This window comes from Salmo salar, chromosome ssa05 (assembly GCF_905237065.1).
Source record: "Salmo salar chromosome ssa05, Ssal_v3.1, whole genome shotgun sequence".
NCBI classification, from domain to species: Eukaryota; Metazoa; Chordata; class Actinopteri; order Salmoniformes; family Salmonidae; genus Salmo; species Salmo salar.
The window spans coordinates 7,881,720-7,900,231 of NC_059446.1; the positions used below are offsets into that span (position 1 = coordinate 7,881,720).

General features: G+C 42.1%; 1 pseudogene; it reads left to right on the forward strand.

Moving 5' to 3' along the window:
• Window positions 1-1,275: 1,275 nt before the first annotated feature.
• Window positions 1,276-18,512, forward strand: part of LOC123743233 (basic proline-rich protein-like) — a 603,964-nt pseudogene continuing 586,727 nt past the window's right edge.

An 18,512-nucleotide genomic window follows, 5' to 3' on the forward strand; every position in this document is an offset into this window, starting at 1 on the left:
TGCCCTGAATGAGGCATAACGTTGATCTGATGACATATTAGACAGGTTTGGACAATACTACCCTTCATTAACCATTCATGAGTCGTGCCCAAAATTGGTCCCTATTCCCTATAGTGTACTACTGTTGACCAGGGCCCTGTAGGCGCACTATGTGGAGGAGAGTGTGTCATGTGGGATGTAGTCTGCCATCTGTGAATATGATGAATATTTAGATATATTTTGACATATTTTGATATATTTTGACATTTAGACATATTTTGATTTATTTAGATTTATTTAGATATATTTAGATATATTTATAGATATTTAGATATATTTAGATTTATTTTGATTTATTTTGATATATTTAGATATATTTAGCCATATTTTGATATATTTTGATTTATTTTGATATATTTTGATATATTTATAGATATTTAGATATATTTAGACGTTTAGATTTATTTAGACATATTTAGATTTATTTTGATATATTTTGATATATTTTGATATATTTAGACAGTCAAGGATCAAATAGTTTATTTTCTTAATATAACAGAATTGCAGTTAATCTCTAGATTACACATTAAATGTTGATGTTCAGGCCATGACCCAGCGACCAAGGATTCACATCTAGGTAGGAGAGGGCTGGTCTATGGATGACTGCTTAGTTCAGTAGTACTCTGTAGGTAGGAGGAGAGGGCTGGTCTATGGATGACTGCTTGGTTCAGTAGTACTCTGTAGGTAGGAGGAGAGGGCTGGTCTATGGATGACTGCTTGGTTCAGTAGTACTCTGTAGGTAGGAGGAGAGGGCTGGTCTATGGATGACTGCTTGGTTCAGTAGTACTCTGTAGGTAGGAGGAGAGGGCTGGTCTATGGATGACTGCTTGGTTCAGTAGTACTCTGTAGGTAGGAGGAGAGGGCTGGTCTATGGATGACTGCTTGGTTCAGTAGTACTCTGTAGGTAGGAGGAGAAGGCTGGTTTATGGATGACTGTTTGGTTCAGTCATCAGTTCTCTCTCTGAGAACTTTAGTATTGTTTGTATAATGAGATCTGGAAGACATCACTTAGAGCTGGGCCAATGCTAAGGACTGTTAAATTAAACAATATAAATCAATCTTTAAGGACAACAGCTCAGGAAAAGGAAATTGTTCTGCATTGGTCAAATTACTTCAAGCATAGGTCAAATACAAGAGATGTGAAATGAATGTTTATACAATACGGCATGTGTTGTCATTCCAATCACATACCGATCTCACCACTCCCCTTCACCTCCTCCTCTTACTCTTTCCCCTCCCCCTCCCCCTCCTCCTCCTCCTCCTCCTCCTCCTCCTCCTCCTCTGCCTCCTCCTCCACCTCCCCCTCCCCCTCCTCCTCCTCCCCCTCCTCTGCCTCCTCCTCAACCTCCCCCCTCCTCCTCCTCCTCCTCCTCCTCCTCCTCCTCCACCTCCCCCTCCTCCTCCTCCACCTCATTCTCCTCCTCTCCCCCCTCCTCCTCCCCCCTCCTCCCCCTCCACCTCCTCCACCTCCTCCTCCTCCCCCTCCTCCTCCGCCTCCTCCTCCACCTCCTCCTCCTCCTCCTCCACCTCCTCCTCTTCCTCCTCCACCTCCTCCTCCTCCTCCTCCTCCTCCTCCTCCTCCTCCGCCTCCTCCTCTTCCTCCTCCATCTATCTGATGTCTGCTCCAACCTAGGATTACACTGTTGCCACCCGTAGCATTGAAGGCAACGGAAGCCAACAAGCATCTGGCCTCCCATGACAATAAAACTATACAAAATGAGCCAATCAGCATTGAGCTGAACTGAGCAAGCTCAACTGTGAATGGTCCTGGCACACCAAAAAAAAAGTATAAAATGAAGTATTGTGTGTACATATGTATTTCATGGGGTATTGTGTTTAGATTGCTGAGGATTTTTCTTTAATGAATTTTAGAATGAGGCTGTAACGTAAAACAAAATGTGTAAAAAGTCAAAGGGGTCTGAATACTTTCCCGAAGGCACTGTATTTATCATGGTAGCAAGGCATATGAATTAACATGATTTATAGAGCAAACAATGTAATTGTCACAACACATAGATTGTAATATGGCCTTTTTGGGAGGGCGGGGGCTTGGCTTCCCCAGGGATTTTACCCACACACTGCTACTGTGTGTCTCTGCGTTGCATGGTATTTCTTCTGCCTGGTAGTCCTCGGGGGAAGTAGTTCCGAGGGAACGTTTCCTGTACTCCTCATCTGCTGTCCCTGGCACAGTCCTACTGTTCTCTATTACCACAACACTAATGTGCTGACCCCAAACTAACTGTGATGAGGATCGAGCAGAAAAGTCTGGATACCAACAATATATTCAATACTTTTCTCTCCTCGTTTACCATCTTTCTCCCCCTTGTTTACAAAAAAAGAATTAGCAGAGTGGAATTAATGTGCACTTCTGGTCTCTCTTTCTGCCCTGAATGAGGCATAACGTTGATCTGATGACATATTAGACAGGTTTGGACAATACTACCCTTCATTAACCATTCATGAGTCGTGCCCAAAATTGGTCCCTATTCCCTATAGTGTACTACTGTTGACCAGGGCCCTGTAGGCGCACTATGTGGAGGAGAGTGTGTCATGTGGGATGTAGTCTGCCATCTGTGAATATGATGAATATTTAGATATATTTTGACATATTTTGATATATTTTGACATTTAGACATATTTTGATTTATTTAGATTTATTTAGATATATTTAGATATATTTATAGATATTTAGATATATTTAGATTTATTTTGATTTATTTTGATATATTTAGATATATTTAGCCATATTTTGATATATTTTGATTTATTTTGATATATTTATAGATATTTAGATATATTTAGACGTTTAGATTTATTTAGACATATTTAGATTTATTTTGATATATTTTGATATATTTTGATATATTTAGACAGTCAAGGATCAAATAGTTTATTTTCTTAATATAACAGAATTGCAGTTAATCTCTAGATTACACATTAAATGTTGATGTTCAGGCCATGACCCAGCGACCAAGGATTCACATCTAGGTAGGAGGAGAGGGCTGGTCTATGGATGACTGCTTAGTTCAGTAGTACTCTGTAGGTAGGAGGAGAGGGCTGGTCTATGGATGACTGCTTGGTTCAGTAGTACTCTGTAGGTAGGAGGAGAGGGCTGGTCTATGGATGACTGCTTGGTTCAGTAGTACTCTGTAGGTAGGAGGAGAGGGCTGGTCTATGGATGACTGCTTGGTTCAGTAGTACTCTGTAGGTAGGAGGAGAGGGCTGGTCTATGGATGACTGCTTGGTTCAGTAGTACTCTGTAGGTAGGAGGAGAGGGCTGGTCTATGGATGACTGCTTGGTTCAGTAGTACTCTGTAGGTAGGAGGAGAGGGCTGGTCTATGGATGACTGCTTGGTTCAGTAGTACTCTGTAGGTAGGAGGAGAAGGCTGGTTTATGGATGACTGTTTGGTTCAGTCATCAGTTCTCTCTCTGAGAACTTTAGTATTGTTTGTATAATGACATCTGGAAGACATCACTTAGAGCTGGGCCAATGCTAAGGACTGTTAAATTAAACAATATAAATCAATCTTTAAGGACAACAGCTCAGGAAAAGGAAATTGTTCTGCATTGGTCAAATTACTTCAAGCATAGGTCAAATACAAGAGATGTGAAATGAATGTTTATACAATACGGCATGTGTTGTCATTCCAATCACATACCGATCTCACCACTCCCCTTCACCTCCTCCTCTTACTCTTTCCCCTCCCCCTCCCCCTCCTCCTCCTCCTCCTCCTCTGCCTCCTCCTCCACCTCCTCCTCCTCCTCCTCCTCCTCCTCCTCCACCTCCTTCTCCTCCTCTCCCCCCTCCTCCTCCCCCTCCTCCTCCTCCACCTCCTCCTCCTCCCCCTCCTCCTCCGCCTCCTCCTCCACCTCCTCCTCCTCCTCCACCTCCTCCTCTTCCTCCTCCACCTCCACCTCCTCCTCCTCCTCCTCCTCCACCTCCTTCTCCTCCTCTCCCCCCTCCTCCTCCCCCTCCTCCTCCTCCACCTCCTCCTCCTCCCCCTCCTCCTCCGCCTCCTCCTCCACCTCCTCCTCCTCCTCCTCCTCCTCCTCCTCCACCTCCTTCTCCTCCTCTCCCCCCTCCTCCTCCCCCTCCTCCCCCCTCCTCCTCCTCCACCTCCTCCTCCTCCCCCCTCCTCCTCCACCTCCTCCACCTCCTCCTCCTCCTCCTCCTCTTCCTCTTCCTCCTCCACCTCCACCTCCTCCTCCTCCTCCTCCTCCTCCTCCTCCTCCTCCTCCTCCGCCTCCTCCTCTTCCTCCTCCTCCTCCTCCTTCTCCTCTTCCGCCCATCTACCATCAGCTGATATAGGTCAGTTATGCTGCACATGTCACTCTGTCTGAGATCTCTAGGCTCTACCGTCTCTTTAAAGGCCCTGCCTGCCAGCTGCCAGTGCCATTTTCAGGGGGGGATCTATGTAAAACGAGATCTATGTACAACGCCCATGCCCATTACTCTTTGCCAGTCCATAAAGGACTGGGGTTCACAGTCCATCTCCTCTCTCTCTCCTTCTCTCTCTACCTCTTTCTCTCTCCTCTCTCTGCTCTCTCTCTCCTTCTCTCTACTCTCTCGCTGATCTCTCTCTCCTTCTCTCTCTACTCTCTCTACTCTCTGCTCTCTCTCTCTTTCTCTCTCCTCTCTCGCTGATCTCTCTCTCCTCTCTCCTCTCTCTCTCTGCTCTCTATTCACCCGGCTAGTTTGATGGATTCCCCCCTCAGGAGATGAATTCGGGTAGAGTTGTGTGGAACCGTGATCTACTGCCTGTTTATATCCTCATTTCCTGGAGAAACTCTCTCCATCCACTAACCCACAGAGACTCTCCATCCACTAACCCACACAGACACTCTCTCTCTCTCTCCCTCTCTGTCTCTCTCCCTCTCTCTCTGTCTGTCTGTCTGTCTGTCTGTCTGTCTGTCTGTCTGTCTGTCTGTCTGTCTGTCTGTCTGTCTGTCTGTCTGTCTGTCTGTCTGTCTGTCTGTCTGTCTGTCTGTCTGTCTGTCTGTCTGTCTGTCTGAGCTGGAGAGGAGTTCTCTCTCTCTGTCGCTCTCGTTCTCGGTCTCTCTCTCTCACTCACTCACAGTCATGATACACTACCAACACCCAGACGCTGAACCCTACTGGTGGTACACTGATAATTCTGTTCTGATCCTCGGGCAACAGATTAACCCTTCACTCCTCCCTCCCTCCCTCCCTCCCTCCCTCCCTCCCTCCCTCCCTCCCTCCCTCCCTCCCTCCCTCCCTCCCTCCTCAGTAGCCTGTATCTAATGAATGTGTTGTTTTACACCACATTAGGAGCCGGGGTAACAAATGATCTAACGAGCTACTAATGGGCTGTCTGTAATTGGTTCTGCAATTAGACATGTAATTATGGGGTACTCTTACTGCTGGCTGGCTGGATGGACGTGTGTGTGTGTGTGTGTGTGTGTGTGTGTGTGTGTGTGTGTGTGTGTGTGTGTGTGTGTGTGTGTGTGTGTGTGTGTGTGTGTGTGTGTGTGTGTGTGTGTGTGTGTGTGCGTGTGCGTGTTTAGCTAGTGGCCAATCTGTCACACATATACAGTAAGAATATACAGAATATACACATGTACAGTACACATATACAGTAATACACATATACAGTAAGAATAGCCCTGATGCCAAAGACGCTGTTATGGAGCCTACAGCCATATCAGGGCTAAGGATATCCTATGGAGGCTACAGCCATATCAGGGCTAAGGATATCCTATGGAAGCTACAGCCATGTCAGGGTTAAGGATATCCTATGGAGCCTACAGCTGTGTCAGGGCTAAGGATATCCTATGGAAGCTACAGCCATATCAGGGCTAAGGATATCCTATGGAAGCTACAGCCGTGTCAGGGTTAAGGATATCCTATGGAGCCTACAGCTGTGTCAGGGCTAAGGATATCCTATGGAAGCTACAGCCATATCAGGGCTAAGGATATCCTATGGAGTCTACAGCCGTGTCAGGGCTAAGGATATCCTATGGAGCCTACAGCCATATCAGGGCTAAGGATATCCTATGGAAGCTACAGCCGTGTCAGGGCTAAGGATATCCTATGGAAGCTACAGCCATATCAGGGCTAAGGATATCCTATGGAGCCTACAGCCATGTCAGGGCTAAGGATATCCTATGGAGGCTACAGCCATATCAGGGTTAAGGATATCCTATGGAGGCTACAGCCATATCAGGGTTAAGGATATCCTATGGAGCCTACAGCCGTGTCAGGGCTAAGGATATCCTATGGAGCCTACAGCCGTGTCAGGGCTAAGGATATCCTACGGAGGCTACAGCTGTATCAGGGCTAAGGATATCCTATGGAGCCTACAGCCGTGTCAGGGCTAAGGATATCCTATGGAAGCTACAGCCGTATCAGGGCTAAGGATATCCTATGGAGCCTACAGCCGTGTCAGGGCTAAGGATATCCTATGGAGGCTACAGCCATATCAGGGTTAAGGATATCCTATGGAGGCTACAGCCATATCAGGGTTAAGGATATCCTATGGAAGCTACAGCCATATCAGGGCTAAGGATATCCTACGAGGCTACAGCCGTATCAGGGCTAAGGATATCCTATGGAGCCTACAGCCGTGTCAGGGCTAAGGATATCCTATGGAGGCTACAGCCATATCAGGGTTAAGGATATCCTATGGAGGCTACAGCCATATCAGGGTTAAGGATATCCTATGGAGCCTACAGCCGTGTCAGGGCTAAGGATATCCTATGGAGGCTACAGCCGTATCAGGGCTAAGGATATCCTATGGAGCCTACAGCCGTGTCAGGGCTAAGGATATCCTATGGAAGCTACAGCCGTATCAGGGCTAAGGATATCCTATGGAAGCTACAGCCTTCAAATATGCTGTATTTTTGAAAGCAAGTTTATTAAAAATAACACCGGAAATATCATATTTACATAAGTATTCAGACCCTTTACTCAGTACTTTGTTGAAGCACCTTTGGCAGCGATTACAGCTTTGAGTCTTCTTGGGTATGATGCTACAAGCTTGGCACACCTGTATTTGGGGAGTTTCTCCCATTCTTCTCTGCAGATCCTCTCCAGCTCTGTCAGGTTGGATGGGGAGCGTCGCTGCACAGCTATTTTCAGGTCTCTCCAGAGATGTTAGATCGGGTTCAAGTCCGGGCTCTGGCTGGGCTACTCAAGGACATTCAGAGATTTTTCCCGAAGCCACTCCTAAATTATCTTGGCTGTATGCTTAGGGTCGTTGTCCTGTTGGAAGGTGAGTTATATGTTATATTGTCTCTGTTGTATTAGTGCTGTTATATTATCTCTGTTGTATTAGTGGTGTTATATTGTCTCTGTTGTATTAGTGGTGTTATATTATCTCTGTTGTATTAGTGGTGTTATATTATCTCTGTTGTATTAGTGGTGTCATATTATCTCTGTTGTATTAGTGGTGTTATATTAACTCTGTTGTATGCGTGGTGTCATATTATCTCTGTTGTATTAGTGGTGTTATATTATCTCTGTTGTATTAGTGGTGTTATATTGTCTCTGTTGTATTAGTGGTGTTATATTATCTCTGTTGTATTAGTGGTGTTATATTATCTCTGTTGTATTAGTGGTGTTATATTATCTCTGTTGTATTAGTGGTGTTATATTGTCTCTGTTGTATTAGTGGTGTTATATTGTCTCTGTTGTATTAGTGGTGTTATATTATCTCTGTTGTATTAGTGGTGTTATATTATCTCTGTTGTATTAGTGGTGTTATATTATCTCTGTTGTATTAGTGGTGTTATATTATCTCTGTTGTATTAGTGCTGTTGGGTGGCAGACAGTGTCATCAGTGCAGAAGAAAACTCAAGGCCGCGGGGGATATCGTTATAAAACTGAAGTGCAAGGATTATATTTGCAGTGTTTTAATGACCTTGCTTTGAACTCCTGTGACCGGATCACCAAGAGCATCTCTCCACGATGTAGCAACATCTCTATCTGATATGTTCCCCTGATTCCGTCCAATAGAGTCAAGGGGGAAAAACACTCCCTAAAAGCTTTCATACTCACAACACTATATTGACCAGCATCATTTTATCAATACATTTCTTTACTTTTGAACTCACTTTGCTGTGCATCATCAATGGACCCAATTATGATAATCAGTTTATGACCGACTGACCAATATCTACAGATCAGTGTTCCTCCATGTAATGTCAAAGTCCATCCCCTTCCCCTTCTTCTCCTTTCCTCCTTTTCAAATGTACATTGCAGAGAGGTGGAGAAGTCAAAGACCATCCCCCCCTCCCCATTTTTAGATCCCACGTCTGAAGGCAGAGCAGCAGCTACATCATCATGAAACCTGCTATATGTCACTTTTTTTGCGTGACCTGACCAAATTCACATAGAAATGTGAGTTATAGATCTGTCATTCTCATTGAAAGCAAGTCTAAGAAGCAGTAGATCTGTTCTGTGTGTGTTATTTCTATGCTACCCGTACTTATGTTTAATTTTTTTTTGTGTCTTTTACTTTCTGGTTTTATGCACCAGCTTCAAACAAGCTGAAATACAATATTTTAGGTTATGGAAAATGTATTTTACAGCGGTTTAGATTGTACAATGATTCTCTACACTAAGCTTGTTTAATTTGTCACATAAACTGAATTTAGGGGAACTATTGGACTTTAAGCAACCAGGAAATGACAGAGCGTTCTGCATCTTTAACTTGACATTTAATGGGAGGAGCTGACATTAAAATCATGGCTTTCAGCCACAACATCTGCTTGTCAGCTTAATCATATCTCTTCCTCCATTAGTGCGCCACTCCTCATGTCCAATCACAGACTGGGTAGGAGAGGAAAGGAGATGAGAGGAGATCAGAGGAGATGAGATGAGAGGAGAGGAGAAGAAAGGAGATGAGAGGAGATGAGATGAGAGGAGAAGAAAGGAGAGGAGAGGAGATGAGATGAGAGGAGAAGAAAGGAGATGAGAGGAGATGAGATGAGAGGAGAAGAAAGGAGATGAGAGGAGATGAGATGAGAGGAGAAGAAAGGAGAGGAGATGAGAGGAGATGAGATGAGAGGAGAAGAAAGGAGATGAGAGGAGATGAGATGAGAGGAGATGAGATGAGAGGAGAAGAAAGGAGATGAGATGAGATGAGAGGAGATGAGATGAGAGGAGAAGAAAGGAGATGAGATGAGATGAGAGGAGATGAGATGAGAGGAGAAGAAAGGAGATGAGAGGAGAAGAAAGGAGATGAGAGGAGATGAGATGAGAGGAGACAACACTATAACCTTTCATTAAATGACAGCAGCCAGCCTGTTACAGCTCTGTTTCATTGATCTGACAGCTACATCAGTGTATGAACATGCTGAACATTAAGTTACAGTGGACCATAACTCGATGTGATGCAAAATACACATTTTTCACTCTGAAGTCAGATATTGGCTGGAAACATAGGCCTACAGTTGAATCAAACCCCTGAATACACTTGAAAAGGAATTGTCCAGTAGTACAGTAGGATGCTGTCAGAGGTGTAGAAGGGTCAGAGGTGTAGAAGGGTCAGAGGTGTAGAGGGGTCAGGTCAGAGGTGTAGAGGGGTCAGGTCAGAGGTGTAGAGGGGTCAGGTCAGAGGTGTAGAGGGGTCAGGTCAGAGGTGTAGAAGGGTCAGAGGTGTAGAAGGGTCAGAGGTGTAGAGGGGTCAGAGGTGTAGAAGGGTCAGAGGTGTAGAAGGGTCAGAGGTGTAGAAGGGTCAGAGGTGTAGAAGGGTCAGGTCAGAGATGTTATCAGACCATCAGATTGTACCTTGTTTAGGGCTACAGAGCCATGGACCACAGATCTATTTTATATTTTTAATTATTTTATTTCACCTTTATTTAACCAGGTAGGCCAGTTGAGAACAAGTTCCCATTTACAACTGCGACCTGGCCAAGATAAAGGAAAGCAGTGCGACACATACAAACAACACAGAGTTACACATGGAGTAAAACAAACATACAGTCAATAACACAATAGAAAAAAAGAAAGTCTATATACAGTGTGTGCAAATGGCGTGAGGAATTAAGGCAAGAAATAGGCCATAGTAGCAAGTAATTACAATTTAGCAAATTAACACTGGAGTGATAGATATGCAGATGATGATGTGCAAGTAGTAAATACTGGTGTACAAAAGAGAAGAAAAGTAAATAAAAACAATATGGGGATAAGGTAGGTAGATTGGATGGGCTATTTACAGATGAGCTATGTACAGCTGCAGCGATCGGTTAGCTGCTCGGATAGCTGATGCTTAAAGTTAGTGAGGGAAATATAAGTCTCCAGCTTCAGCGATTTTTGTAATTCGTTCCAGTCATTGGCAGCAGAGAACTGGAAGGAAAGGCGGCCAAAGGAGGTGTTGGCTTTGGGGATGACCAGTGAGATATACCTGCTGGAGCGGGTGCAACGGGTGGGTGTTGTTATCGTAACCAGTGAGCTGAGATAAGGCGGAGCTTTACCTAGCAAAGACTTATAGATGACCTGGAGCCAGTGGGTCTGGCGAAGAATATGTAGCGAGAGCTAGCCGATTACAGCATACAGGTCGCAGTGGTGTGTGGTATATGGGGCTTTGGTGACAAAACGGATGGCACTGTGATAGACTGCATCCAGTTTGCTGAGTAGAGTGTTGGAGGCTATTTTGTAAATGACATCGCCGAAGTCGAGGACCGGTAAGATAGTCAGTTTTACGAGGGTATGTTTGGCGGAGAAAGTGAAGGAGGCTTTGTTGCGAAATAGGAAGCCGATTCTAGATTTCATTTTGGATTGGAGATGTTTAACGTGAGTCTGGAAGGAGAGTTTACAGTCTAGCCAGACACCTAGGTATTTGTAGTTGTCCACATATTCTAAGTCAGAACCGTCCAGAGTAGTGATGCTAGTCGGGCGGGTGGGTGCGGGCAGCGAACGGTTGAAAAGCATGGATTTAGTTTTACTAGCGTTTAAGAGCAGTTGGAGGCCACGGAAGGAGAGTTGTATGGCATTGAAGCTCGTTTGGAGGTTTGTTAACATAGTGTCCATAGAAGGGCCAGATGTATACAGAATGGTGTCGTCTGCATAGAGGTGGATCAGGGAATCACCCACAGCAAGAGCGACATCGTTGATATATTCAGAGAAAAGAGTCGGTCCGAGAATTGAACCCTGACACTGCCAGAGGTCCGGACAACAGGCCCTCCAATTTGACACATAGAACTCTGTCTGAGAAGTAGTTGGTGAACCGTGATTGACAGAGTCGAAAGCCTTGGCCAGGTCGATGAAGACGGCTGCACAGTACAATCTTTTATCGATGGCGGTTATGATATCGTTTAGTACCATGAGCGTGGCTGAGGTGCACCTGTGACCGGCTCGGAAACCGGATTGCACAGCGGAGAAGATGTGGTGGGATTCAAAATGGTCAGTGATCTGTTTATTAACTTGGCTTTCGAAGAATTTAGAAAGGCAGGGCAGGATAGATATAGGTCTATAACAGTTTGGGTCAAGAGTGTCACCCCCTTTCAAGAGGGGGATGACCGCGTCAGCTTTCCAATCTTTAGGGATCTCGGGCGATACGAAAGAGAGGTTGAACAGACTGGTAATAGGGTTTGCAACAATGACAGCGGATCATTTTAGAAAGAGAGGGTCCAGATTGTCTAGCCCAGCTGATTTGTACGGGTCCAGGTTTTGCAGCTCTTTCAGAACATCTGCTATCTGGATTTGGGTGAAGGAGAAGCTGGGGAGGCTTGGGCAAGTAGCTGCGGGGGGTGCGGAGCTGTTGGCCGGGGTTGGGGTAGCCAGCAGGAAAGCATGGCCAGCCATAGAGAAATGCTTATTGAAATGTTCGATTATCATGGATTTATCGGTGGTGACAGTGTTACCTAGCCTCAGTGCAGTGGGCAGCTGGGCAGAGGTGCTCTTGTTCTCCATGGACTTTACAGTGTCCCAAAACTTTTTGGAGTTAGAGCTACAGGATGCAAATTTCTGTTTGAAAGAGCTAGCCTTTGCTTTCCTGACTGACTGCGTGTATTGGTTCCTGACTTCCCTGAACAGTTGCATATCACGGGGACTATTCAATGCTATTGCAGTCCGCCACAGGATGTTTTTGTGCTGGTCGAGAGCAGTCAGGTCTGGAGTGAACCAAGGGCTATATCTCTTCTTAGTTCTACATTTTTTTGTAAGGGGCATGCTTATTTAAGATGGTGAGGAAATTACTTTTAAAGAACGACCAGGCATCCTCGACTGACGGGATGAGGTCAATATCCTTCCAGGATACCCGGGTCAGGTCGATTAAAAAGGCCTACTCGCAGAAGTGTTTTGAGGGGTGGTCGTTTGACCGCAGACCCATAGCGGATGCAGGCAATGAGGCAGTGATCGCTGAGATCCTGATTGAAACAGCGAAGGTGTATTTGTAGGGCAAGTTGGTCAGGATAATATCTATGAGGGTGCCCATGTTTACGGATTTTGGGTTGTACCTGGTGGGTTCCTTGATCATTTCTGTGAGTTTGAGCATCTAGCTTAGATTGTAGGACTGCCGGGGTGTTAAGCATATCTGTAATGGGTGCGTGCTGGTGGCAGGGAAGTCAGGTGCAGGAGAACGAAAGTGGTATAAACGGAGTCATTTAATAAGTGCTCACAAAACTCAGAAAACCAAAATATACAAAATAATCAAAAGTGGGTACAAAACCCGTCGCGCACCAGAACATAACTTGCACATCACATACAAACAAACAATCACCGACAAGGACATGAGGGGAAACAGAGGGTTAAATACACAACATGTAATTGATGAGATTGGAACCAGGTGTGATGTAAGACAAGACAAAACCAATGGAAAATGAAAAATGGATCAGCGATGGCTAGAAGGTCGGTGATGTCGACCGCCGAACACCACCCGAACAAGGAGAGGGACCGACTTCGGCGGAAGTCGTGACAATATCCCAGTTTAGGTCACCTAACAGAACGAACTCTGAAGATAGATGAGGGGCAATCAATTCACATATGGTGTCCAGGGCACAGCTGGGAGCTGAGGGGGGTCTATAACAGGCTGCAACAGTGAGAGACTTATTTCTGGAGAGATTAATTTTTAAAATTAGAAGCTCGAACTGTTTGGGCATAGACCTAGAAAGTATGACAGAACTTTGCAAGCTATCTCTGCAGTAGATTGCAACTCCTCCCCTTTGGCAGTTCTATCTTGACGGAAAATGTTGTAGTCGGGGATGGAAATCTCAGAATTTTTGGTGGTCTTCCTAAGCCAGGATTCAGACATGGCAAGGACATCAGGGTTGGCGGAGTGTGCTAAAGCAGTGAGTAAAACAAACTTAGGGAGGAGGCTTCTGATGTTAACATGCATGAAACCAAGGCTTTTTCGGTTACAGAAGTCAACAAATGAGAGTGCCTGGGGACATGCAGGGCCTGGGTTAGCCTCCACATCACCAGAGGAACAGAGGAGGAGTAGGATGAGGGTTCGGCTAAAGGATATCAAAACTGGTCGCCTAGAGCGTTGGGGACAGAGAATAAAAGGAGCGGATTTCTGGGCGAGGTAGAATAGGTTCAGTGCATAATGTACAGACAGGGGTATGGTGGGGTGCTGGTACAGTGGAGGTAAACCCAGGTATTTTGTGACGGTAAGAGAGGTTGCATCTCTGGACATACTAGTTATGCTGGGTGAGGTCACCGCATGTGTGGGATGTGGGACAAAGGAGGTAACAGAGGTATGATGAGTGAAACTAGGGGCTCCGCAGTAAACTAAAACAATGATAACTATTCTAAACAACAATATACAAGGCATATTGACATTTGAGAGAGACATAAAGCGAGGCATAATGCAATTACAGGTGTTGATTGCGAAAGCTAGCTGAGACAATAACAGCTAATCAGCTAAGACAACAACAACAGGTAAAATGGCGATGAATGGGCAGAGAGGGTCAGTTAACTACACACAGGGCCTGAGTTCGAGGCTGGGGCCGACAGATAAACAAAAAATAAACAAAATGGAGTACCGTATCTATGCATTTTACAAAGTCGTCTTAGAAGTACACTTTACCAGAATAAAGAGGAGAGTTTTACTCAACCATGTAAACAGTTCAACTATAAATTTGTGTGTTTGTTTCTGTGATACTCCAAGATTGAGGACAGAAGCTCAATATAACGCCTTGAAGGGCATTTACTTGCTAATCATGTTGTCAATACACCATACATAATGTATAAGCCATAATACATAATTCTACATAATGCAGTGTTTGTTGTTGTCTTGCAGCTGACCGTAGAATATCACTGACACATTGTCGGCTGTGCACCTTGCTACTGCTGCGTGCTGCTCGCATCCACTCTCCAGCTGGACTGGGGAGGCTATTTTCAGATAGTGGTTGGGTTGGATTTACAGCATGTCCCTCAGGAGGGGGCTTTATGGATGGACGAATATGCAGAACATCACAAGTGACAATCTGGAGAGAGAGAAAGAAAACAAATGACTGTGTTGCATAAGAATACCAACACAGAATACCAATAAAGAATACCAATACAGAATACCAATACAGAATACCAATGCAGAATACCAATACAGAATACCAACAAAGAATACCAACAAAGAATACCAATACAGAACACCAATACAGAATACCAGGAAAGAATACCAATACGGAATACCAAGACAGAATACCAAGACAGAATACCAATACCAACAAAGAATACCAAGAAAGAATACCAAGAAAGAATACCAAGAAAGAATACCAAGAAAGAATACAAAGAAAGAGTACAAAGAAAGAATACCAATACAGAATACCAATACAGAATACCAATACAGAATACCAAGAAAAAATACCAAGGAAGAATACCAATACAGAATACCAATACAGAATACGAAGAAAGAATACCAATACAGAATACCAATACAGAATACCAATACAGAATACCAATACAGAATACCAATACAGAATACCAAGAAAGAATACCAATACAGAATACCAATACAGAATACGAAGAAAGAATACCAATACAGAATACCAATACAGAATACGAAGAAAGAATACCAATACAGAATACCAATACACAATACCAAGAAAGAATACCAATACAGAATACCAATACAGAATACCAATACAGAATACCAAGAAAGAATACCAATACAGAACACCAAGAAAAAATACCAAGAAAGAATACCAATACAGAATACCAATACAGAATACCAAAAAGAATACCAATACAGAATACCAATTAAAAAATACCAATACAGAATACCAAGAAAAAATACCAAGAAAAAAATACCAAGAAAGAATACCAATACAGAATACCAATACAGAATACCAAGAAAGAATACCAAGAAAGAATACCAAGACAGAATACCAAGACAGAATACCAATACCGAATACCAATACCAAATACCAAGAAAGAATACCAACATAGAATACCAAGAAAGAATACCAAGAAAGAATACCAATACAGAATACCAAGAAAGAATACCAATACAAAATACCAAGGAAGAATACCAATACAGAATACCAAGAAAAAATACCAATACAGAATACCAAGAAAGAATACCAAGAAAAAATACCAAGAAAGAATACCAATACAGAATACCAATACAGAATACCAAGAAAAAATACCAAGAAAGAATACGAAGAAAGAATACCAATACAGAATACCAAGAAAGAATACCAAGAAAAAAATACCAAGCAAGAATACCAATACAGAATACCAAGAAAAATACCAAGAAAGAATACCAATACAGAATACCAAAAAAGAATACCAATACAGAATACCAATAAAGAATACCAATAAAGAATACCAGTACAGAATACCAGTACAGAATACCAATACAGAATATCAATACAGAATACCAAGAAAGAATACCAATACAGAATACCAATACAGAATACCAAGAAAGAATACCAACAAAGAATACCAATACAGAATACCAAGAAAGAATACCAATACAGAATACCAAGAAAAAATACCAAGAAAGAATACCAATACAGAATACCAATACAGAATACCAAGAAAGAATACCGATACAGAATACCAAGAAAGAATACCAATAAAGAATACCATTACAGAATACCAATACAGAATACCAAGAAAAAATACTAAGAAAGAATACCAATACAGAATATCAATAAAAATACCAAGAAAGAATACCAATACAGAATACCAAGAAAAAATATCAGGAAAGAATACCAATACAGAACAACAAGAAAGAATACCAAGAAAAAAATACCAAGCAAGAATACCAATACAGAATACCAAGAAAAAATACTAAGAAAAAAATACCAATACAGAATACCAATACAGAATACCAAGAAAAAATACCAAGAAAGAATACCAATACAAAATACCAAGAAAGAATACCAATAAAGAATACCAATAAAGAATACCAATACAGAATACCAATACAGAATACCAATACAGAATACCAAGAAAAAATACTAAGAAAGAATACCAATACAGAATACCAATACAGAATACGAAGAAAGAATACCAATACAGAATACCAATACAGAATACCAAGAAAGAATACCAATACAGAATACCAATACAGAATACCAATACAGAATACCAAGAAAGAATACCAATACAGAATACCAAGAAAAAATACCAAGAAAGAATACCAATACAGAATACCAATACAGAATACCAAAAAGAATACCAATACAGAATACCAATTAAAAAATACCAATACAGAATACCAAGAAAAAATACCAAGAAAAAAATACCAAGAAAGAATACCAATACAGAATACCAATACAGAATACCAAGAAAGAATACCAAGACAGAATACCAAGACAGAATACCAATACTGAATACCAATACCAAATACCAAGAAAGAATACCAACAAAGAATACCAAGAAAGAATACCAAGAAAGAATACCAATACAGAATACCAAGAAAGAATACCAATACAAAATACCAAGGAAGAATACCAATACAGAATACCAAGAAAAAATACCAATACAGAATACCAAGAAAGAATACCAAGAAAAAATACCAAGAAAGAATACCAATACAGAATACCAATACAGAATACCAAGAAAAAATACCAAGAAAGAATACGAAGAAAGAATACCAATACAGAATACCAAGAAAGAATACCAAGAAAAAAATACCAAGCAAGAATACCAATACAGAATACCAAGAAAAATACCAAGAAAGAATACCAATACAGAATACCAAGAAAAATACCAAGAAAGAATACCAATACAGAATACCAAAAAAGAATACCAATACAGAATACCAATAAAGAATACCAATAAAGAATACCAGTACAGAATACCAGTACAGAATACCAATACAGAATATCAATACAGAATACCAAGAAAGAATACCAATACAGAATACCAATACAGAATACCAAGAAAGAATACCAACAAAGAATACCAATACAGAATACCAAGAAAGAATACCAATACAGAATACCAAGAAAAAATACCAAGAAAGAATACCAATACAGAATACCAATACAGAATACCAAGAAAGAATACCGATACAGAATACCAAGAAAGAATACCAATAAAGAATACCATTACAGAATACCAATACAGAATACCAAGAAAAAATACTAAGAAAGAATACCAATACAGAATATCAATAAAAATACCAATACAGAACACCAATAAAAAAATACCAAGAAAGAATACCAATACAGAATACCAAGAAAAAATATCAGGAAAGAATACCAATACAGAACAACAAGAAAGAATACCAAGAAAAAAATACCAAGCAAGAATACCAATACAGAATACCAAGAAAAAATACTAAGAAAAAAATACCAATACAGAATACCAATACAGAATACCAAGAAAAAATACCAAGAAAGAATACCAATACAGAATACCAAGAAAGAATACCAATAAAGAATACCAATAAAGAATACCAATACAGAATACCAATACAGAATACCAATACAGAATACCAAGAAAAAATACTAAGAAAGAATACCAATACAGAATACCAATACAGAATACCAATACAGAATACCATTAAAGAATACCAATACAGAATACCATACAGAATTCATCAAGAAAGAACTGCATGATCTTTCAAGTCAGCCCCTATCTGATGTTCTCAAGTTCTAAGCCTACATGAATGTCTCTTTACTAGAAACATCACACATGCATGAGTTGAATATATAACATGTTCATCTGCTTTATGCTCTACTGCTGCTGAGCCATCATGCAATGGTCCATGGTTTCTCTATGAATAGCTACATCAGTCTTCATTTTCATCAGCAGAGACACAAACAAACACACACACACACACACACACACACACACACACACACACACACACACACACACACACACACACACACACACAGACACACACACACACACACACACACACACACACACACACACACACACACACACACACACACACACACACACACACACACACACACACACACACACACACATGCAAACACACAAACACGTCTTCACACGTACTCAGTCAGTTAGTCATACATGCAGGGTCCACTGCTCTTCTGTCTGTAACGTTGCCTCAATAATCCATTACAGTAGAACATGGTC